At 52.5% G+C, this 6,000-nt stretch overlaps 1 protein-coding gene across 4 annotated transcripts in view; it reads left to right on the top strand.

Annotated features, from left to right (window-relative positions):
• Positions 1-4,158: 4,158 nt before the first annotated feature.
• HDAC5 (histone deacetylase 5) overlaps positions 4,159-6,000 on the top strand; it is a 34,223-nt gene continuing 32,381 nt past the window's right edge. For all 4 annotated transcript variants that reach the window (XM_059670335.1, XM_059670334.1, XM_059670329.1 and 1 more), the window contains exon 1: positions 4,159-4,318. The gene's annotated coding sequence lies outside the window, so the exon portion shown is untranslated. The remainder of the gene's footprint in view (positions 4,319-6,000) is intronic.

Raw genomic sequence — 6,000 nt, 5'->3', positions numbered from 1 at the left:
CTGATCCTAGGACCCAGGCTTTCTCATCTCTTGTCCTGTTTGTTTGTTTATGTGTCGGCCCCACAGTGCCTAGCGTTGTGCTGGCCTCATAAATTTTCTTTCATTTTTCCCCCTGTAGCAATCCTAATGACCATTTGTCGCGATGCCTGGTTTTGTGCTAAGCTTTTTTGTGTGTGTACTTTGTCACCACAGACTTATAAGGGAGGTACACAAACTGAGGCGCCTGAGACAACATCATTTAACAAAAACACACAGATAAGAAGTGGCACAATCAGGCTCCCACTTACAGAACTGCGCTTTACCCAAACTAAAAAAGACCGGGAACCCAGAGCCTCCCCCTCCCCCCAAAGCGCCACAGTCCCCACCACCCACCAACCCTGCCCCTGAGTCAATGCCGATGTCAGACACCTGCAGACCCAGACCAGTGACCTGTCCTGAGAGGTCAGAGATCGTGGAGATGTCCTCAATAGAGGCGTCCCTGACATGAAGCCCAAGCCCCGGCTGATGCCATAATGTCAGTATGCTCAACACGTTCTTGCTGAATGGAATAGGAACAAGGTGCCTTAGGTACAAGCTGCCCTCGGTAAAAGTAAAAGCTTAAAGAATGCACACTTCCTTTCACAGAGACCTAGTGAATTGCTTGGGTTTAGCAGCTCAGTTCTTTCTTGCTCTATATTATTTCCTGCCAGAGGCTGTATTGAGGCAGAACTAGACTGTTTCCACCCCAGACACTCATTGGAGGCCATCAGGGCCCCTTAAGTATTGTCCCACCAGAGAAGGAAATGTGAGCTAGACCACACTGGCCAGAGGGTCCCAGGGCCTCTGGAATCCTGCCCATGGATCTGAGGATTTCCACCGCAGGAGAAATTCTGGGTGAGAGTTTGAAGGCGAGGGAGGGCACATTGGAACTGGGTATCCTGCCTGTTCCCCAAGCAATGCTAACTTCAGAGGGCACAGACCCTGGGTGAGTGAGAGGGGGTGTGGAGGAGATGGGTTAGCGGTCAGTACAGCAGTGTCCACCAAGCAGGGAGGAACACTGCTCTCTCTCCTGCTCCCAGTACTGGCCAGGACTCTTCTCGTGATTCCAGGCAGGAGTAGCAACTCCCGAGCCCCTAAGGGTGTTGCCTAACACTCCTCATTCCCCTCCCCAGCCCTGATGCCTTCTTCTCAAAGTCCAATTGTGCTTCCAACCTGCCAGGTTAAATACCTGGCTCTCCGCCAAGACTGATTTTCTTCTACTAAGAAGCCAAGTTCACCACTGGGTCCCAGGGTCAGAAGGTCTACATGGGGACACTGAGGGAGTGGTTAGCAGGACAGCCCCAGGACACCTGTTTCCATGGTAAATGGTCCTAGCAAGGGCCTGCCCTAGGGACTCATAACAAAAGACATTTTATTCTCTGTGAGGAACTCTAAGTTCCTTAAAGACCGATTCATTTCTATATTCCTAGCACCCAGGCGCTCAAGAAACATGTAGAATGAATGCAGAATTATTTAACCCACACTTAGCTGAAAAGGGGAAACCTGAGGGCTAGCCAGGGCCCCAAATGGTGAGTTATATTAACTTCTAGGACATTTGACCACTGGGGACCAAGGCGATAGTCTCAGGGACCTCCAGAAAAGGGGACTAGAGTGCTGGAATTGGGAGCCCAGCTGCCCCAGGCCCTGTTCCTTGTGTTTAGGGGACAGAGAGACTAGATTTGAATCCCTGTTCTTGCTTGCATGAACTCCGTGATTTGGGGCAAGTTATTTATTTCTCTCATCTACGGAATCAGAAGTGCCTAGCAGGTGTTCCGCAAGATAGTCATTGACATATGTCATACCAGATGGAGGATTCTGTTCTCATGTTCTGAGATCTCAAGAGAAGAAATTCCAGTCTTCAGTATCCCAGAGTCTTTACAGAGTACCTGCTATGTGCAAGGTGATGTAATAGGTGCTGGAAAGGCAACAGGAAATATGATCTTACCTCTTTTCTCAAGTGGCTCACACTCTGTTTGGGGAGGCAAAACATAAGGACCGAGAAAGCAAAATGCCAACCCAACCCAACCCAACAAGAGACAACATAGGTTGAATAAAAGTAATAGCAAATGGGTGGCACCATCAATACGGAACTGTCAGGAGGATCCCTGTCTTGGAGTGACATGGGATAACTTGGTGGGGGCAGGCTTTCTGCTCAGAGTCCCTTGTCCAGTCAAAAAATGCTCACCTTGGCTTAACCTTTTTTTATTTTATTTTAATATACTTTATTGATTTTTTACAGAGAGGAAGGGAGAAGGAGAAGGATAGAGAGTTAGAAACATCGATGAGAGAGAAACATCGATTCAGCTGCCTCCTGCACACTCCCTACTTGGGATGTGCCTGCAACCAAGGTACATGCCCTTGACCGGAATCGAACCTGGGACCCTTCAGTCCGCAGGCCGACGCTCTATCCACTAAGCCAAACCGGTCAGGGCGGCTTAACCTTTTAATGCTCATTCATTCCATTTTTAATAAATATTCATTAAATCTTGTTTTGTTCCAGGCACTGCTGGGTGGAAATGTGTGGGTTCTGCACTCAAGAAGCGTACAGAGGTGGACACTGAACCAATAATGCCATAAATAGATATATATTTACAAATTGTTATCAGAATCAATAAAAGCATATATGAAGTTAGTTCTGGAGATGGGGTTCAGGAATTAGCATTTTGAACAAACTCCTCAGTTAATTTGTAAGAACCCTAAAGTTTAAAATCCACTTTTCTGGGCCAGATACAGATTTCAGTGAGAAAATTGGAATGGTTTTAAACCCTCTCTTTGATTAGATTTGTGTTCTAAAAGTCACGCTGGTTTTGGAAGAAGGCTAGGATGGGTGCAGGGAGTGGACTAATTGGGGAGGCAGACGTAGTATCTGAGCTGAGGAGTGATTTGGCTTAGTACAAGGGGTGGGGCTGTAGATGTGTCTGGGGCTGGAGAGGGAACTGATTTATGAGATACCTTGTAGAAACAATCTTTGTCATTTGCTCCAGAAATATTTATGTATGTCACTTACTTTTTCTGATTAGATGATACATGATAGTAGCAAAACTTCAGCATACAGGAAAAGATAAATAAGAAAACAAAGGTAAATATTTTGGTATTTATTCTCCTGGCTTCTTCCTATACACACATACTCAGACATATGGGTCTAGTTTGTTGTTTACAATAACGGAGCCATTCTATAGTTCCTAGTTTGAATCCTGATTTTCAAGAAAACAATATAGCATAAGCATCTTTTCAGGTCATTATAGACATATCATTTTTAATGTCTGGAGAGCATTCCACTGAATGAACGTGCCCTAGTTTACTTGCCAGTCCCTTACTACTGATGGATATTTAGGTTGTTTCCAACTTTTCATGTCATTGTAAACAATCTCTTTCCTTCCATATTCATTTTTGGAGGCATATTTATTTCCTTAGAATAAAATTTGCTAGTGGAATTACTGGACTATTGACAAACTGTCTAGGTTTAACCACACATACTCATATGGTGTCCTAAGGAGAGCTGTAGATGAGAATGGCACCAAAGTCAGGTTGTAGATAAGCATGGCATCAGAGACCGGAAGTCTCCCTTTGGAAGGCCTTGGGCTGTTACAACCATACCACCCCCCCCCCCGCCCCCGGCTTTCCCCAATCTTTTTTTTTTTCCCCCCTGACACGGATGTAGTGTGTGAGGTCAGAGCTCAAGATCCGTCCCAGCCACCCACCCCGAGGCTGGCACCTTGGCTGGGGCCTCCGAGGACCCCCCTAGCCCCTAGTAATCCGCCCCCAGTTCCCCTCCCCCACCCCAGTAGGGCGTGTTAGGAAGAAGCTAAGCAGGCGACGATTGCACCATCCACAGTTCGAAAAGGAAGTCGAGGAAGCGCGGGGAGGAAAATCAGGCGTCCCCAAGGCTGAGCCCCAGCAGCCAGACCCGGCCGCCCGCAGCGCCCCTTCCAGCACCATTCGCGGGGCTCGATCCCTGGCCTTCACCCCCTTCCCAGCCCCGCTCTGCGCCGGGTACCAGCCCTTTAAGGAGCTGTTCCAGTGGCGCCGCTGGCCCCGCCCTGCAGGGAGGGCCTAGAGGGAGGGGAGGGGTTGGAGGTAGATGAAGCGGCGGGGGGGGGGGGGGAAGTCTATTTTTAGCTCTGGGTCGGGTCACGTGACGGGAGTGACGTCTCCGAATGTTGTTGTTGGTGGCGGCGGCGATCGGAGCCGGAGGAGCCGCCGCAAAGATGGAGGAGCCGTCGGGGAGGCGCTGCCGCCGCTGCCGCCGCCACTGCTGCTGTCGCCGCCGCCCGCGAAGCTGGAGCTCGATCCACAGGGGGTGAGCGCACCGCACCACCCGGGTCCCACCTCCCCCGGGCCCCCGGGACGCGAGGCGGCGCACCTCCTCCTGCCGTCGCTGTCCGCGGGCGCCCCCCGCGCGCGCGCCCCGCGCTCCGCGCCCCGCGCCCCCTTCCTTCCTCCCGGCTCCTGGCGCTGGCCGGCGTCCCCCGGGAGCATCGCCAGCCCGGGAGCTGGGCCTCGGGGTTGCTGCGCGCGCCCCTCCCCGCCCCTCCCATGCAGGTAAGGGAAGGGCCCACCTTCCCGCGACCCGCAGTCCCAAACGGCCTGAACACGGCCGGATCGGTCTGATTTGCCCCCTACCGAGTGGCGCATGTTGGGTTGCAGAGCGATTTTGAGTCCTGCACCCAGATTCTATGCAGACCCCTCTTCGCTGGACACCCCTTTCTGGGTACTCGAGGAGCGCTGCCCACCTCACAGCGCTTCTCCCCAGACCTAAGAACGCGGTCTTCATTTTGTGTCCTTGAGTTCGTGCAAGAGGAGGGGGCCGACGGGCCCACTTTAGTTCTCCTCTCTCCCATTATTCTCATCCACTCCCCCGTGAGGCCTTACTGCGTTTGTTCCCACCCTCTTCTCCCGTCTGACACCCTGAAGCCAGAGAGAGAGAGAGAGAGAGCGAGAGAGCGAGAGAGCTAGGAGATTCGAGCTCCCCGCTTCTGGCCTGGGGTGGATGCCCCTCATTTTTCATCCTGGGCCTGTATCCCATGGAGGCGGTGATGTTGCCTGTGTCTTTTAACTTGGGGGGAGGCCGCTTCCCTACCTCACCCTTCTCTGGGTCCCTGGGGAAGATGAGACTGGTTGGGTGATAAGTAATTCATCTGGGAGTCTGGTTGGTGGGGGAGAAGAAGGGAAGATGGGGGTGCTCCACTTGGGGGAGGAGGTGACCACCTGATACCCCCACTGTTGGCCGCCTGAGATGAGGTGATGAGTAGCAGCTGCAGTTGCTTTTGGGGGATGCTCAGAGACTGTGGCAGTGACCACTGTTCTTCTGGAGCTTGGAATTAGCTTTGGCTATTGGGGGTGGTGATTGGGTTCAGGGTCCAACTGGGAGGGGAGAAGGGAGCCAGATCATAGGAACAAAAGGAGGCCGGGGATGGGAGATCCAGGAGTCTTGGCCAGCGAGACCTCTCCTGACCAGACTGACTTGCAGGACTTGAGCTCGGGTCTGGGTCTTGCCCTGGGCCTTTTCAGGTTCACAGGATATAGCCCGAGAGGGTCCTCAACCTGTGTTCCAGGTACCGGGACCTTTGAGTCTACTAGCTTTGAGGTGCTGGGCTAGGGATGGTGGGTGAGCCATGTTGGGGGCTGCCTCCTTCGTCATTCCAGTCTTCCCTCCCACCTCTCACTCCAGACACAGAGCTTGGGGAGATCTTGGTTTGCCTCCTGCCCCTTCTCTGGAATCCTCTCTTTGCTCTGTCGTCCCTTGGACTTGGATCTGGGCCATGTCTTGGCAAGGCCGACAGGGGTCTCTCTGAGTTAGAGGAATGGGCCCCCAGTCTCTCCACTCCGTATGCTCACCAGGAGCCGGAGACAGATACCAGGTGCAAGTGACTTGGGGGCAAGGATGGAGGACGTCAGCTCTTTGCCAGCCTTTCCTTCCTTCCCAGCATTTCCTCCTCTGTGGCTGGCTCCCGTAATTTGGAGGGAGTTGGGGGGGGGGGG

This window comes from Myotis daubentonii, chromosome 16 (assembly GCF_963259705.1).
Source record: "Myotis daubentonii chromosome 16, mMyoDau2.1, whole genome shotgun sequence".
NCBI lineage: Eukaryota > Metazoa > Chordata > Mammalia > Chiroptera > Vespertilionidae > Myotis > Myotis daubentonii.
This window is presented reverse-complemented; position numbering and strand designations above follow the sequence as displayed.